The sequence below is a fragment of the Etheostoma spectabile genome, chromosome 4 (genome assembly GCF_008692095.1).
Source record: "Etheostoma spectabile isolate EspeVRDwgs_2016 chromosome 4, UIUC_Espe_1.0, whole genome shotgun sequence".
NCBI lineage: Eukaryota > Metazoa > Chordata > Actinopteri > Perciformes > Percidae > Etheostoma > Etheostoma spectabile.
This window is the reverse complement of record NC_045736.1, coordinates 25,383,936-25,399,510: the sequence shown is the minus strand read 5'-3', so window position 1 is coordinate 25,399,510 and position 15,575 is coordinate 25,383,936.

The window sequence follows — 15,575 nt, the reverse complement described above, 5'->3', positions numbered from 1 at the left end:
TCTAAAGGTCAGTAATTAAAAAGAAATCTCTTATTTTATGCACAGGACTATTTCTTAGCCAGGTGCAGTACCTCCCTCGAGTCTCCGCTGGTTGCCTAGCAACCTCACAGTGATGACAAAGTGGATTCTTTTTACCTTTGGACAGAGGCAGGCTAGCTGTTTCACCTTGTTTACAGTATTTATGCTAAGCTAACCAGCTGCTGGTAGCTTCATAATTACTAAGATACTTCCCTTGTAGTATCATTTGTATCATAGTGATAATACACAAATCCAGAAGCCTTCTCATTTGGAGAGCATCCCAAGTAATATTTATTTTCCTAGGATGGCAAAGGCATGGCCCTACTTTGGCTCTGATTGGCTTACCCTGGAATTCTTACCCTAACCCTTAAACATCTTCCGCCTAATGCCTAATCCAAACCAATCCAACTAACAAAGGCAGCAAGTAATTCCCAACCAGAAACAGGGTAAGGCAGGTCATGCCTTCGCCATCCATGGGAAATGCAAATTTGAGCATCGCAATCTGATCTACCTTATCCTGTATTCAAAAAATGTGTTAATTTCAAAAGTTCTCAGATAATGTACCTATTGACTGCAAAAGGCTATTTTTATGGTGTTTGGCAAACGATTGATAGGCCCAGTATGAAGGCTGGAGGTAGGCACACTTTAACAGTGTCTTTGACATTGTGAATTATCTACAGCTCAACCCTCATCATTTTTAACTTGGTCACGTTGGTCTTGCTGTTTGGTCCCAGCCGAGAACCAAGCCACAATTGTTAAGGTTTGCACCCATGCACACAGCTCTTCACTGATAGCACGTTAAGGGAATTCACACATTGTCCTGACCGCTTCAAACAGGACACGTAGGATCAAAGAGTGTCTAGACTCATAACTACCACAGGTCTGTGATGTCAAAGTAAAGCATTGTTGTCGCCTGACATTTTGTTGAGATAAAAAAGGCACGTCACAATCCTGAATCAAACAGCAAAAAGTGTGTGGCTAAAGTTAAAGATAAGGACTCCAAGTTGAGCTGGCACCAGTTGAACCACCGTTGGGGCTTGAAAGGTGACGCTAGCAGAGCTACTATCACTTTCTTCCTATACTGGCTAATCTAATCAGTTATTACATTAAAGTCGGACTGAAGGTGAAGCAGTTTAGACGCCAGAGATTAAACTCACATCAGACGAAGCTGGAGACAGAAGGACCATAGAGTGGAAGTGGCACTTTCTCTGCATGTACATGAGAGATTAAAACTATTTGTAGAAGGTATATGCCGTGTATTTGTGTTTTGTATATTTTGAATATACGCTTCATGTTATAATTTCTTATATAGCCTTGTTTTTACAACTGTTGATTTACAGCACAAATAATGCTCAAATAGCAGGCCTGTTTATCTGCAAAGGAATTTCAGCATGCTCAGTTCTTGTTGACACATTTTTGTTTGTGGTGGGTCAGGGAAGACAGAGCGGGGCGAGGTGAGAGGCAAGGAAACCATCATACCCCCTTCCGAGATGGACAAGCCCCTATTATCCCCCGTCCACCCCCCTTCTCCTTCTCCGAGTGGGGGCTCATAATTGGACCTTTGTGCTGTGTGTGAATTCTTCGCCTGCACACACTTTCCCAGACTGTGTCCGGCCAACAAACAGATGGGGTCTGTATGCAGAGGACACACACAAACACCACACACACACACACACACAAACACACACACACACACACACACACCACACACACACACACACACACAAAACACACTGCCCACAAACAGCCACAAACGGTCCACGGGACATGTCACACACACCCATGCCAGACCCTTCTAATGTCCCATTAATAAAAAAAAAAGTAGCACAATACCAAGAGAGGGAGTTTGGGGAGCCCTCAGTCCCTACAAGTGGCCTTGCACCCCTGAATCCCTGGGTTGCACAGAACATTCAATAATGTTTTTGTAACTGGGATATTTGAAGTCATTAAGGGGGGATTCATCATTTTGGGGAAAAGGGGAGAGAGAAAGGCAATGTTCAAAGGTCTATTGTTTGGCCTTTCCTTGGCTTTGTTCATATTATTGAACATTGTGGTAAGTAGAATAGCTTGGAAGAAAGCAACATATTGCCAAGGCAACCAGAGCCAGTAATTGTCCAATAGTACTTTAGAGCTTGCAGCTGCATGGGCTGTTCTCTGACAGAGCCTTATTTTGGCCATTGGGGATAATGGCAAGGAGAGGGAGTTTGGGGATGTGTGTGTGTGTGTTGTGTGTGTGTGTGTGTGTGTGTGTGTGTGTGTGTGTGTGTGTGTGTGTGTGTGTGTGTGTGTGTGTGTAATGGGGGCTTCCCACTTTTTTCATCTTCGAGAAGTATCAAAATTGTCCCTCCTTTTTGTCCTCATCTTTTTCTGCACCTATTTTTCACCGTTTGTTCCTGCCACTCACTCACTTTCCCACCTTATCCCCAACTATGTCAGCAGGTATGTCACATGCCCTCTTTACTCTTTTCACTCACTCACTCTCATTCACTCCCCTTGTGTTTCTCCCCCCCCCCCCCCCCCCCGCCCGTCAGGTATGTCTGCATGTGACAAGATAACCATGCACTGTACAGCCAATTTGTTCCATAAGTCACCCACTTGTCAGGCTGTCGAATCGGCTTGGTTTGGACACTCCTATCCGTCAGCAAACACGCTTTGCGATACATATCTCCTGAGTCACGCTGAACTCATTTTGTGTCAGCACAGCGGCAGGAAAAACACCACCTTTCATGGTAAATGCCGTTATTGTGATCGTTAAAGACATGGGAATACGATTTATGTCCCAAGAGAGATATCAGATAGCAGTAAATTGTTGATTTGTATGACAGAGACAGTTTACTGAGCAGGGCAGAAAAAAAGTGTGTTTTATAATCGTGTGTGTGTTTAAATGCACACGTTCATGGGTATCTGACAGATTGGTAATACAGATACTATCTGTATTTACCAATCATTTATTTCTAATGACAAATAGCTTCCAGCGCCTTGCAAAAAGGATGTGCACTTCCAGCCATTTAAAAGCAGGACAAATTGGTGCAGAGCACTTTCAGAAGCAAACAACATGATGGATTCTGGCAGGGATTTCCTTCAAATCAATAGTCATGCTTTTTTGGATGGAATGTAGCAGGAACATCTGCTCCCCGAGTTCCGTCCAACAGGTGCTGCAGAGCGGCACAGTGTCGTGAGAACACAGATCCCGCAGGGAAAAGGGCAAAGCCAGGTGCTCCAGAGCCATGTTCATCTGCGGGGGAATCCGCTTTATTAAACCAAGCACAATTGTAAACTTGATCCGGGACAGAGAAGAGTTTAACACAGGGCCAGCTCACCCACGCAGGCTAACATTGCCTCATGAGGCTCTGCACAGATAGGAAAGGGGTAACTCACCATGATTTTTCTAACTCCTTTATAATTGCTGTTAATGCAAAGCAAGCAAAAGGTTGTCTTATCTACAGTTTTTCTAGGATACGTCAAACATGTAGAGGAAAAATACTGAAATATCTGCAGGAAAAAAGTTTTGTCTGGCTATTTAGTCTGCATACTAGGAGGACATTTACAGAGGGAAAACTATTCAGGGGGAAAAATAACTGAAACGACACTTCAACCAGAAGTGTTTGTTTTTCCCATTTTGGCGTTATTGACATAGCTGTTCCTTCGTTCCGGCCTGTCCTGTCCTTTCACAAACACACCCTGCCAACCTTGTTGCTGCAAGCCTTTACCACGGCAACAAGCCCAGTGGAATTGATGATTTTCAACACTTCACTATCTGGGAGTGTGTAGATTGCTGTCAATTGGGACTGCAAGGTATGTCTACGTCGAAGAAAAAACTATTACATAGAAAACAATGATTAAATTTAGGGCTATTATGGAAAATTCTTGAATCGGGCAAAGCACTCCCCAAACCCATTGATTTTCACACAACCCTACCGATTGCTCCTTCCTCCAAAACTTGGTTATTCAGACACGCTGAGCAAATCCTTTCTGTTAATTTGGGTTTTGGTGCCAGAAATGTGGTGTGATATTTCACTGAGAGGGGAGAATTGCAAAGTCCAGCTGTTTGGTTTGACAGCTTTAGGGCACAGCTGGTCTCGGTCTGTGCGTGTGTGTGTGTGTGTGTGTTTGTGTGTGTGTTTGTGTGGCTGATATGCCCATACAAGTGTTCATTACTTATTCAGCGGCTCCGTCCCTAGTCCATTTACTTTAATTTTGCAAAATTGTTAATAGCTGATTTAATGAAGTTTAATGTTCACCAAGTAATTATGCCTTTGAAATGAGATGTGGAAGCTTGAAAGAGACTGGATAGCGGCAAGGAGGTGTGACATATTAGTGATATGGAGATCACAGGAAAAAATCACAACATGTAAAGATGTTTTTAACCAAGTTTGTGTGTCATCAACCCTTCCTCCCTTTGCTCTGACCTATAGGGACTCCAGTGGATGGATGGAAGGAAGGAGGAAAAATACGTTAGGTAAGGCGTCCCGTCCCCTGTGTGGTGGGAGTTAGATGAGCCTTGGCTGTACCCCACAGGGATCAAAGGCAGAACAGTCGAACCCAAACACCGACCTCTCTTCTCCTCTCCTCCCGTCTCCTCTTCTCTTCCCTCTCCTCTTCCTCATTGTACTTGCCTCTACTTCTTATCTGATCGGGCGTCCACTCACTCCTATTTGCAATTCTAATGAAAATCAGACACCTGCCCTGCCAACCTTCACCCCTTTCTGCAGATCCCTGCCACAACAAGAAGAAGAAAAAGACAGAGAAGAAAAGCAAATGGGGTAAAGAGAGTGGGAGAGAGCCCCTATCAGAAGCAGGATATTATGTTACTGCTGGCCTGGTAGATTGAATTGTCAGATGGCCCTGCAAGGGGAGAAAGGAATGGTCTCTTTCATTGTGGGTTGCAATGACAGAGGTCTTCTCACACACAGTAAGAGTCACGATATGAAGTTGGCTGTCAGACTGGTCGGGGGACCTAATCACCCCCACGGGAGGTCTGACATAGGGTTGATCCCTCCTCTGTTATCCCCTTCCAAGTTGGTCTAAGAGGCGGAGTTTCTAAGGTGGTGATGTTATGAAGTCCACAAGGATTGCAAAGCCATCAGCACTGATATGTATGGAGTTAGATTCCTGCCAAAAGGTTGTACACAAAAAAATGTGTTTCACACAAATAAAAGTTGTTTGTACATAAAAAAAGTGTTGCACACAAATAAAAGTTGTTTTGCAAACTGTCTTCAAACGTTACACACACATAAAACTTGTTTTACAAACTGTCCCCAACGTTGCACTCAAAATATCATTTATAAATTGTCCCGAGTACAAAACGGTCTCTGCTCGCTCAAAACAGCCTCTCCTCGAGTACGAAACAATTCCACACCCCTCTGTGGCAAATTTCTGCCAAAAGTCACATGATACATTAGGAGTAGTTCTGATTTTGTGACAGCAGGGAGCGCTCTTTCACAGCTAACACCATGAGCACCCACAGGGGAGTTTCCAAACTTTCACGGTGAAATATTAATATTGACCCTTGGTTAGCTTCCCTTATTGTGGTATTTAAATAGATAGAACCAGAGTGGATACCAAGATAAAGGCATTGTTAACAGATCATAATTCGGGTTTATGGTTGTTTTTTAACAAAAAAATAACTGTCTATGTATAGGCACTTGAAGCCTACAACAATATTTGATTTGAAAGTAACATGGTCCCTTGCCGTGACATAGCGGTGCCTTTAACTGAAATTGTAAATGCTCTATCTGCATAGTTATGGCATAGTCAGATATTAATATTTCACCGTGAAAGTTTGGAAACTCCCTGTGGGGTGCTCATGGTGTTAGCTGTGAAATGCCGTCTGTCTTCCTCAGCCAAACCGGGCGTTTCAATGTTTGAGAGCGCCCCCTGCTGTCACAAAGTCAGAACTATCCCAATGTATCAGTGACTTTTGGCAGAAATTTGCCACAGAGGGGTGTGGAATTGTTTGTACTCGAGGAGAGGGCTGTTGTGAGGAGCAGAGACCGTTTGTATCGGGACTTTGTAAATGATATTTGAGTGCAACGTTCTGGGGGACAGTTTTAAAACAAGTGTATGTGTGTGTAACGTTTGAAGACAGTTTGCAAACAAGTTTGATTGTGTGCAACACATTGTTTTTCATGTACAAACAAGTTTTTTTTGGGTGAACACATTTTTTGGTACAACCTTTTGGCAGGAATCTAACTCATAGATATGCATCAACAAATTGAAAAGGAGCTTGTTTTCAGTTTGGCCCACCCTTCAGATATCACCTCCACATTGTAATTTAAATTGTGTCCTTCAATCTCCATTTCTGAGTTTGTATCAGTGAAGATAAATGCTTACCATATAACATTACAGAATGTGTAATACTAGTTCAAGACAGAGTTCACTAAGAACAAGAGTTTCCTGTGTATTCTCCCCATTCTCTTACATCATCTATCAGAGCACACAATCTGCACCTATCACTGGCCCTCAGTTGCTGATTGCCAAAGGTTGGGAATATCAGCAGCCCTAAATGGGGCCTTTAACAGCCAGCAGACTAAAGAGAGGAAAAGAAACAGGTGGGGACGGAGAGAGGTCAGCACGATGCTATCAGTCCATTACAGACCCCTGAGGACAAAAGCAGCTTCTCACCCTTTCAGTCTGTTCTGGTTGTGGCAATGCAGGGTCACTACGCTGCACATATGGGTACCTACAAAGAGGCCTTGATGCCGATATCAAGAGGTGCCAGTCATTTTGACTAGTTTTTGTGCTGAGTTCATCCTTAGGTTACTTTCTACTAAGGGACGAAGCAACAGAGGCCCCAAAAGGCTAGGCCTTTTTCTACTTTGGCCATTCAAAATGTCTTTATGTAGACCACCGGATGTGTAAAGTGGATGGCATATCGAAATTTAGATCCTGAAATCTTGTGACATTCAGCAGGCTGTAGCCACAGGATATTATGTCTAGTAGCCACAAAAAAATAAAAAATTAAAAAAAACAATTCAATTAATTACTGCCATGACTATGATTAGCCCCTTAGTTTGTGACCCTTCCGAGTAACCCCAGTGCTACTTTGCTGGGACAGAGGGGAATGTTTTGTGTGGGAGCCTAGGGGACAGCTAAGAAAAAACAACACACACCTGTTTCCCCCCTTTTAACGCCTTCCCCACGCCCTCCCCTTGGACCAGCCACAGGGGCATAGAGAGTGGATTGTACTGGTGCTTAATCCAGACAGGCGAGGACAGTGGAATTGTCACCCATTTAGAGGGTGCTGGGGACATGTGGCTCAGCCTTTAGCACGCTTGAAGGAGTATGGGTGAAAGCAGGCTGCCGGCCGCAGTGGCAGGTGCTGTGACGGATGTCCCGTGGAGTGCCAAAGCAAACACGGGGAGGCGAGGTGGGGTCAGGGTGGGGCAGTCAGAAGTGTAAAGCGGGTATAGGGAGATTAGTGTGCCATGGTCCTGCCCTTAAGAGATAGGAGAAGGGGAGGGAGCACATGGGTGTGTGGGCAGTGAAAAAGAGAGGTGTCAGGACAAAGGGTCACATTCTGCTGCATCATGCCTGTGTGTTTCTAAGCAAGGTGCCGAATGACTGACCTCAAAATAGAGTTCAGTATGAAATAATGCAAGACAGAAAATGAGAAACGTCCAAGTCAGATTTCATTTCAAAGCCAAACAAAGAGGCAGTGTTTGCAGGGCAATCAACTCTTCATCCAATTGCACTTGTAAGACAACTTTGAAGTCCAGCTCTAACTTGCAGCAGCAAAAGTGGGAGGAAGTATGAATCAGGTAGAGTTTCACTTGCCTCATGTCCTCTAATGGCCCACCCAATCACCAGGACATGAGCATTACACAGAACATGTGCACAGGAAGCCTGGAGGTATTACTGTTACACAACAGAAATTGGATAGGCCTTGTTCGCCAACCTTGGGTCCCAGTCCTGCCCTCAGCCCCCTTTGTACCATTATGAGGGTGACGAAAGAAGGGCACAGAGAATGTGTGAGTTTCAACCTATTCTGGACTGACATAGGTGAGCAGCGCTATTGGCTGTATGGACATATTTGAAGATGAAAGCTTGTAAATAGCTAAATGTCCTCGACACATCTGGAAAAATCTAATGTTACCATGGCAATGACATGCAGAGGAATCGGGCGTTGAGTTAGGAAAGGCTGGGAGAGGAGCAAGAGCACTTGTGAAGCCAAAGTTTAGCTAAAAGGACTGTGACTATAATCATGCAGGTCCAGACCCATACAGCCTGTCTGTCTACTCTGGGCTTTTGACTGTCGACCTGTTGGGCCATTGCTAAACATTGAACCCAAAATGGATGGAAGAAATAACCTGATCACAATGGTGCAAATACTGAACAATGTTCAGTCAAAAGGCATCAAATGACAGATTAGACATTTGTATAACATGTCACAAAAAGTTAGATTTTATTTCCATCATTTACACTTTCAAAATAACAGAAAACAAAAAAATGACGTCTGCAAAAGTTTGGGCACCCTGCAGAGTTTCTAGCATGCACCGCCCCTTTAGAAAGCTGAGACCTTACAGCGTAATGGATTGTTCTCAATCATCGTCTGGAAAGACCAGTTGATGTCAATCTTAAAGTTTTAAATGCCCAGACTCATCTGACCTTGCCCCAACAATCAGTACCATGGGTTCTTCTAAACAGTTGTCTAGAAAACTGAAATTGAAAAGCAGGAGAAAGGCTATAAGAAGATAGCAAAGCGTTTTCAGATGCCAATATCCTCTGTTCGGAATTTAATTAAGAAATGGCAGTCATCAGGAACAGTGGAAGTTAAAGCAAGATCTGGAAGACCAAGAAAAATATCAGACAGAACAGCTCGCAGGATTGTGAGAAAAGCAAGTCCAAACCCACTTTTGACTGCGCAATCCATCCAGAAAGACATGGCAGACACTGGAATAGTGGTACACCATTCCACTATAAAGAGATACTTGTACAAATATGGTCTTCATGGAAGAGTCATCAGAAGAAAATCTTCCCCCTGTTCTGTGGACCAATCAGGTTAAAATAGAACTTTTTGGCCAGAATGACCAAAGGTACATTTGGAGAAGAAAGGGCACAGAATTTAATGAAAAGAACCTCTGGCCAACTGTTAAGCAGGGGGGTGGATCAATTATGCTTTGGGTTATATTGCAACCAGTGGTACAGGGAACATTTCACGAGTAGAAGGAAAAATGGATTCAATAAAATTTCAGCAAATTTTGGACGCTAACTTGATGCCATCTGTGAAAAAACTGAAGTTAAAGAGAGGATGGCATCTACAAATGGATAATGATCCTAATCACACCTCAACATTCACTGTGAATTACATCAAGAGGCGTAAACTGAAGGTTTTGCCATGGCCTTCACAATCTCCTGACCTCAACATAATTGAAAACCTTTGGATAGACCTTAAAAGAGAAGTGCATGACAGACAATCTCAAAGAACTGGAAGACTTTTGTAAGGACGAATGAGCGAAGATACCTCAAAGAAGAATTGAAAAAAACCTCTTGGCTGACTACAAGAAGCGTTTCCAAGCTGTGATACTTGCCAAGGGGGGGGGGGGGGGTACAATGTATTAACTCTGCAGGGTGCCTAAACCTTTGTAGACACCATTTTATGGTTTTCTGTTATTTTGAAAGTGTAAATGATGGAATAAAATCTAACTTTTTGTGACATATTATATAAATGTCTAATCTGTCATTTGATGCCTTTTGGAAAAGTTTCCATCTTTTCTTGGCTTCTTTATGCACATTGATACAAATTTTGACCTGGGGTGCCAAAACCTTCGAGCATGACTGTACAGTAAATTGTCTGATTGTGGAGGGACAGGGTTTCCGACACTGTTCAACTTCCCGACAATCCCGACTTCAGAACTGTTGCCCTTACTCTATCTTGTATAATTTTTCATTATGTATCCACAGAGTACTGTTCCAAAACCAGGGCAAATATGTCTGGTCAACCAAGCAGTACATGAGCGGTAAACATGAGCCGAGGAATGTCTGATAGAAGTTCAGAGGTCAGAAACAAGCATGCCTTGGCAGGGACAGAGGGACATAGCCACCTGGTCATCTGGGTTAATTATAAATGTAGCAGGCCACAAGGGGGGAAGATGAGCTGGACAGCTGTCTCTGCAGACACACATATAAACACACACACACCCAGGATCACAGCCCATATGCAAGGTCCGCTCCGCTGAGCACCAGATCCCAAGGGCCGGTCATGGCAGAAAAGCCCTCCGCCGCAGCCAGGTGGAACTGGGTAAAAGTTCAACATCACAGCCGCCAAACTCTTTTTCAATCTCTCCCTCAATTTCTTTCTTAGAGCCTCCCACTGAAATACAAGATGAAGTATGTTCCTTGGATTCGTCTACTGTAATTATCTGGTATTCTCATCCTGAGAGGAAAAAGTCATTGGAATTAAGAAATTATTGATTTATCATGAGTTAGACATAGTTGATTGGGTGATAAAATGAGCACAGTGGAGAATCAATGCTCGAGGGTTGAAATTCTAATTTCTTATTATTTGTTTATTTGTGTATTACAGTATCACAGGGTAATTTCAAACAGTGAATGGAGAATTTGTTCAGTAATATATGTTACTGCTGTGCCCATGAGGCTTTGTGCTAATTGGTTGTGCCCGGTTTAATTTTGTGTTATTGTATTAAAGTGTTTCTTTGTGCAATGACAGAAATCCAAAACCCCATAGGTGCGACTGCGAGACACACACACCAGCACAAGCAGTTTGATTGTGACAAGATGACCAGCCACACAGCAGCAGAGGGAAGATGCACAGAAGAGGAAAGAGAGAGGGACAAAAACAAAGACAAGAGACAAGATGAGAAATGGTAAAGGTGAATAGGGGAAATAGTAATGGATAGAGTTATGTGTTAAAGAGACACCAAGAGTGTGAGAAATATGAAATTGAAAATCAAGCAAGACATGGAGTAGGGGAGATCATTTGACAAAGAGACTGATACCAGCCACATGTCTTCCTCACAGGTTACAAAAATGGACCCGTGATTGATCATATCCGACACCTGGGTTTTTAACTTGATAATATTTCACTGTGTTGATGGAGGTAAAATGATATGGCTGATTATTTTTTCTGAGCTTCTACATAAAGTCATAAAGTAATGCACTGCTTGAGACATTAGACACTGAAAAATGATTCCGTGGTCCACGCTGATAGCAAGTTACATGAAATATGTCTTAGTTTTCTCTGCCAGATACAAGAGATGTAAAAAGCAGACAGACCAGTGTTGAACATGAGCTTTTGTGAAGGCATTGTCCAAAAAAGTGCTGACAGCACAGAACCCTTACAGAAGACCTTTAGTGAATGCAAGTGTCCAGTCACTGGAAAAACCATTGCAGTAAAGTGGAGGAGTAATCCTGGCAGGGCCTGTCTTTTCACTTAGGAAACCCATAAGAATCCAAGCCCTGAGCAGAATGCCTCCCCTGACACCCATATCTGAGATAGCAAAGACGGCACAGGGGCCACTGTGTTTGAAATAAACACAAGTCTGTGTCCACTGGGCGCAATAAGACTGTTGCTGGCTTAATTACTCTCATTGAAAAAAGAGAATAATTTCTTTATATTGTAAACAAGAGAGAGAGAGAGAGTGTGTGTGTGTGTGTGTGTGTGTGTGTGTGTGTGTGTGTGTGTCTGTGTGCACATTTGAAGGATGCATGTGCTTCCTTGTTCAAGGACACATCACATTAATGTGATACCCTTCCTCCAACCTTCTCATGCCAACCCACAAGGAGAAAAAACATTCATCTCCACCGTTCATTTTGTGATTGTCATACCAATCGGCTTCTTTTGAAGTCCAATCCATAAGACTCACTTCAGTTTAATGTTGTTTGTCAGATACAAGCAAAGGAACATCCTTAGCCCTTCATTTCCAACCGCACAATGACAGCTGGAGGCAATCTGCTGTGTATCAACCACGCCAACCCACCTCTTCTCACGGACATCTGCCTTTGAGAAACGACAATGTCACCTGTCACTCACGAGCGCTATTAAATCAATCAGGCCCCCAAGAGATCTGATTAGAGGGGCCTGCCAGCATTAAACTCACTAAGAAAATGAGATGCCCTGCTGTTGTCCCTGCTTATCATGGTTGAAAACCTGCAGTCAACAGCACACAGAAGCTTGCCAGAAAGACAAGGTGGATACTGAGTCTCAGATGGAGATTTGGTCTGATAGAAATCTTTCATGGATGCATGGATTAATTCTGAAATGTGTGTGGTTTTGTTAAATTGCAGTAAGTACTCAGAAAGGATTAATAAAGTAAGTTACGTGCTAGTCAAATAATTTCCTCTCTTATGACTTTTGAGAATGATCATTCTTGTTTCTTGAATGTTTGCCAATTTTAGCAATAGTAACAAAGTAATAAAAGTGCAGCAGGGTGGACGAAAGAGTCCTTCCTTCAACTCAGCACACATGTAGTATGTCCTGCTGAAGTTGTTGCTTAGCAAGTCTCCGAAACGCACCCAGCTTCAAATGTGTATAGTAGCTGACCCTAAACTTTGAACTTCCCGGAGAGAAATGAGAGTTCCTATTCATGAATCCTTAAAGTTCACAATCAAAACAGTTTAATCTTGTTTTCTTTCTGTAAAAACATAACTTTTAAAATGTGTGCCTCAGCCTAAGACACAATCTTCTCTGGTCCGAGAAGCTGGCCTTGTTCCCATGTCACCCAGCTACAGCATCCAGTCACAGCCAAACAAAGCAAAAGTGCCGATCAGCTGCAAGTTGAGCCGAGCTGTTGCTGGGGCTGGAGCAGAGAGCAGGGTGGGGTGGCGAGGAAATGTCCAGTGCGGGGAGAAGGGAAGGAGCAGTGGTAAGGTGGCGGCAGCGGCGGTGGTGGGAATTCAGAAAGAGAATACGGGCAATGGAAGGGATCAGGCTGGAGTGTTGGACGTGGGATCGAGTGATGTTTGGCCAAGGCCTGAGGAAGTATCACATGCGACACCTTCATGCGAGAAGGTTACTCCGGGCTGAGGCAGCCTCCAGGACCACAGGCCTCAGGAAAAGCTGACAGATACACAAGTCCACACAGACCGATATGCAGACACACACACACACACACACACACACACACAAACACACAAACACTCTCTCCTCATATTCACACACACATATTCAAAGGTGAAGGCAGGCATCGGATCACATTCTCAGCAAGTCCCGTTTGCCAGCACACACACTCATTGATTAATCCATATGGGCTAGCACAAACACAGCCGCTTCTAACAGCTGAGAGGTGAAATTGTAGGGTTCCACCCAAACAAAGCTTAGCAGATCCCAATTAGTTTAATAGTTGCTGTTCAATAATAGCTGTCCCTCGCTGGACCACAGGAACTCCACACCATGTGCAAAATCCTGAACAATCATTTATAATCTCATCAAACATTAGACATTACACTCATGCCATTGAAAATATCTGAGCAGGAAATAATAAGATAATATAACGCAGAAGTCTCTTCAACGACAATTGAAACATTTGGCATATCAAAAGACAGGCTTTCAATATGATGCAGGAAGCATTCCTAACTCCACAATGATAAAAGAATCACATTAATCTTTGATGTCAGATCATAAGCATCCATCATCATGCTAAAAGATGAAAAGGAAACGTATCTATACATCTTTTCACTATCTATGAATACTGAATAACACTTACATTGTGCATTTATTACAAAGATAATTCTGCTATGTTTACAGAAACTCCTTTTCCTCTCGGTCAAAGTGTCCAATCAGTAGGTGGTGGTGTGGTGATTGACATCTGAGTGAGATGTGATCACAGATAGCCCTCCCTCTCTATTCCACCTGGAGCTGACCCGGTGCTCATGACTGACAGCTCTGCTCTTAATAATTCATCTGGCCCTGGGTGTCTGAAGGTCAGGAGATCATCTGCTTGGGCTTGGGCACTGAGGCGAGGTGGCACTGTCATCAAATATTTATTGACCTGCTGTACTCCCAATACACTCTCAAAATACACAATCTCTCTTCGCTAAACACAGCACAGATTCGCACCCAGCAGCTTCAGCGGAATAGCAACAGCACTGATACTGTTTGACTGTGTGTAAGGGTTTCTGGTTGTGGAAGTGGAGTACAAAGGAAGGTGGTTATGTGGTGGTGTGTGAGTGTGGTGTGTGGTGTGTGTGTGTGTGGTGTGTGTGTGTGTGTGTGTGTGTGTGTGTGGTGTGTGTGTGTGTGTGTGTGAAATTCACCCTAACTGCGCTGGCCGTTGGTGCTTCTGTGCTAACTGCAGCTATTTAAATTATGTAATTTGCAAACTTTTGGTGCAAAATTGCCCCCTTTTTATGCAGATGAGCCTTACTGCAAAAACAGTCCAATTCACAAAGATCAGCTCTAACAGCCACACAGTTACAGTGACATTATTAGCATCTTCAGAGAGTTGATGGTAACTGAAGCACACATGTAAGGGGTGTCTTCCACTTAAAATCATAACATCTTTTTTCATAGACTGAAGTTGTGTGTTTAAAAACACACACACACAACAGCACTGACAGACAGGGAGTAGGATATTAAATTCCAAATACGGTTAATCTCTATTCATGTTTCCTTCCCTGACTTTTTGAGGAATGCCTCTGCACCTTGTTGGTCAAATTTCTTTTTTTTTTCTTTTTCTCTTTGCCATTCTGCCTACTGTGTTCTTGACACAAAGACAATATTTGACTTCGCCCGTCAGTGTTTACTTTTGGTTGGACTCAATTGCAAGTGTTTGAGATTATTTCTGCTCCATAGAAGTTTTTGGGAAGCTAGGAGGCAGATTTTGTCCTGTGCCGATTGACGTTGTCCTTGCCGAAGTGTGATTAGCCACAGTTTTAAAGGTGGTGAAAAAAACTGCATCATGGACAAAAATACTAGTAGTAGTAGTAGTAGTAGTAGTAGTAATTTGACAAAAACTGGAATCTGACTTTGATGAAAACATCTTTCATGCAGTATACAGAACTCAAAACTCGAGCCGCATCATCTGCATTTAATATCTGTAATTGAGTCTAAAAAACCTCCAAAAAGCTGTAGCCAATCATCTGACCCATTATAACCCAGAAAGTAATATTTCTGGTTCCAATTCAGAGCAAAGTGCTGTTCATCTGAAATATTTTGTGAGCAGCAAGAACCTCCATATGTGGACATGTCTCAACCAGTCAAGCCCAGCAGCTGTAGAGACGCCAGCAGAACTGGTGACCTAATGCTAGCCCTGCTTCATCATGATCACTCCTGAAGGAACATACAGACACACACACACGCATACACCTAAAATACTCATGCCCTCTCTGAAGCCAAGGCATTATGCTACACTCACTCTTAGATTTCAGGCAGGTGCTGCTGTTGTTTGTTGGACGTTTGGCAGTACAGTCTTGGATTGCAGCATTTTGGTGCATCTGTCTCAGCTTGATACAAGCAATTACGTGTTCCTAGTGGTATGCTGCAGACCTAACTCACAGGGCCTAACTGTTTCTCAATCTGAATGAGGAGTCTATGAATGTTTCATGCCTCTCAGAGAACTGTTTCCACATGACAGAATAGTTACCTAACTGCATTCAAT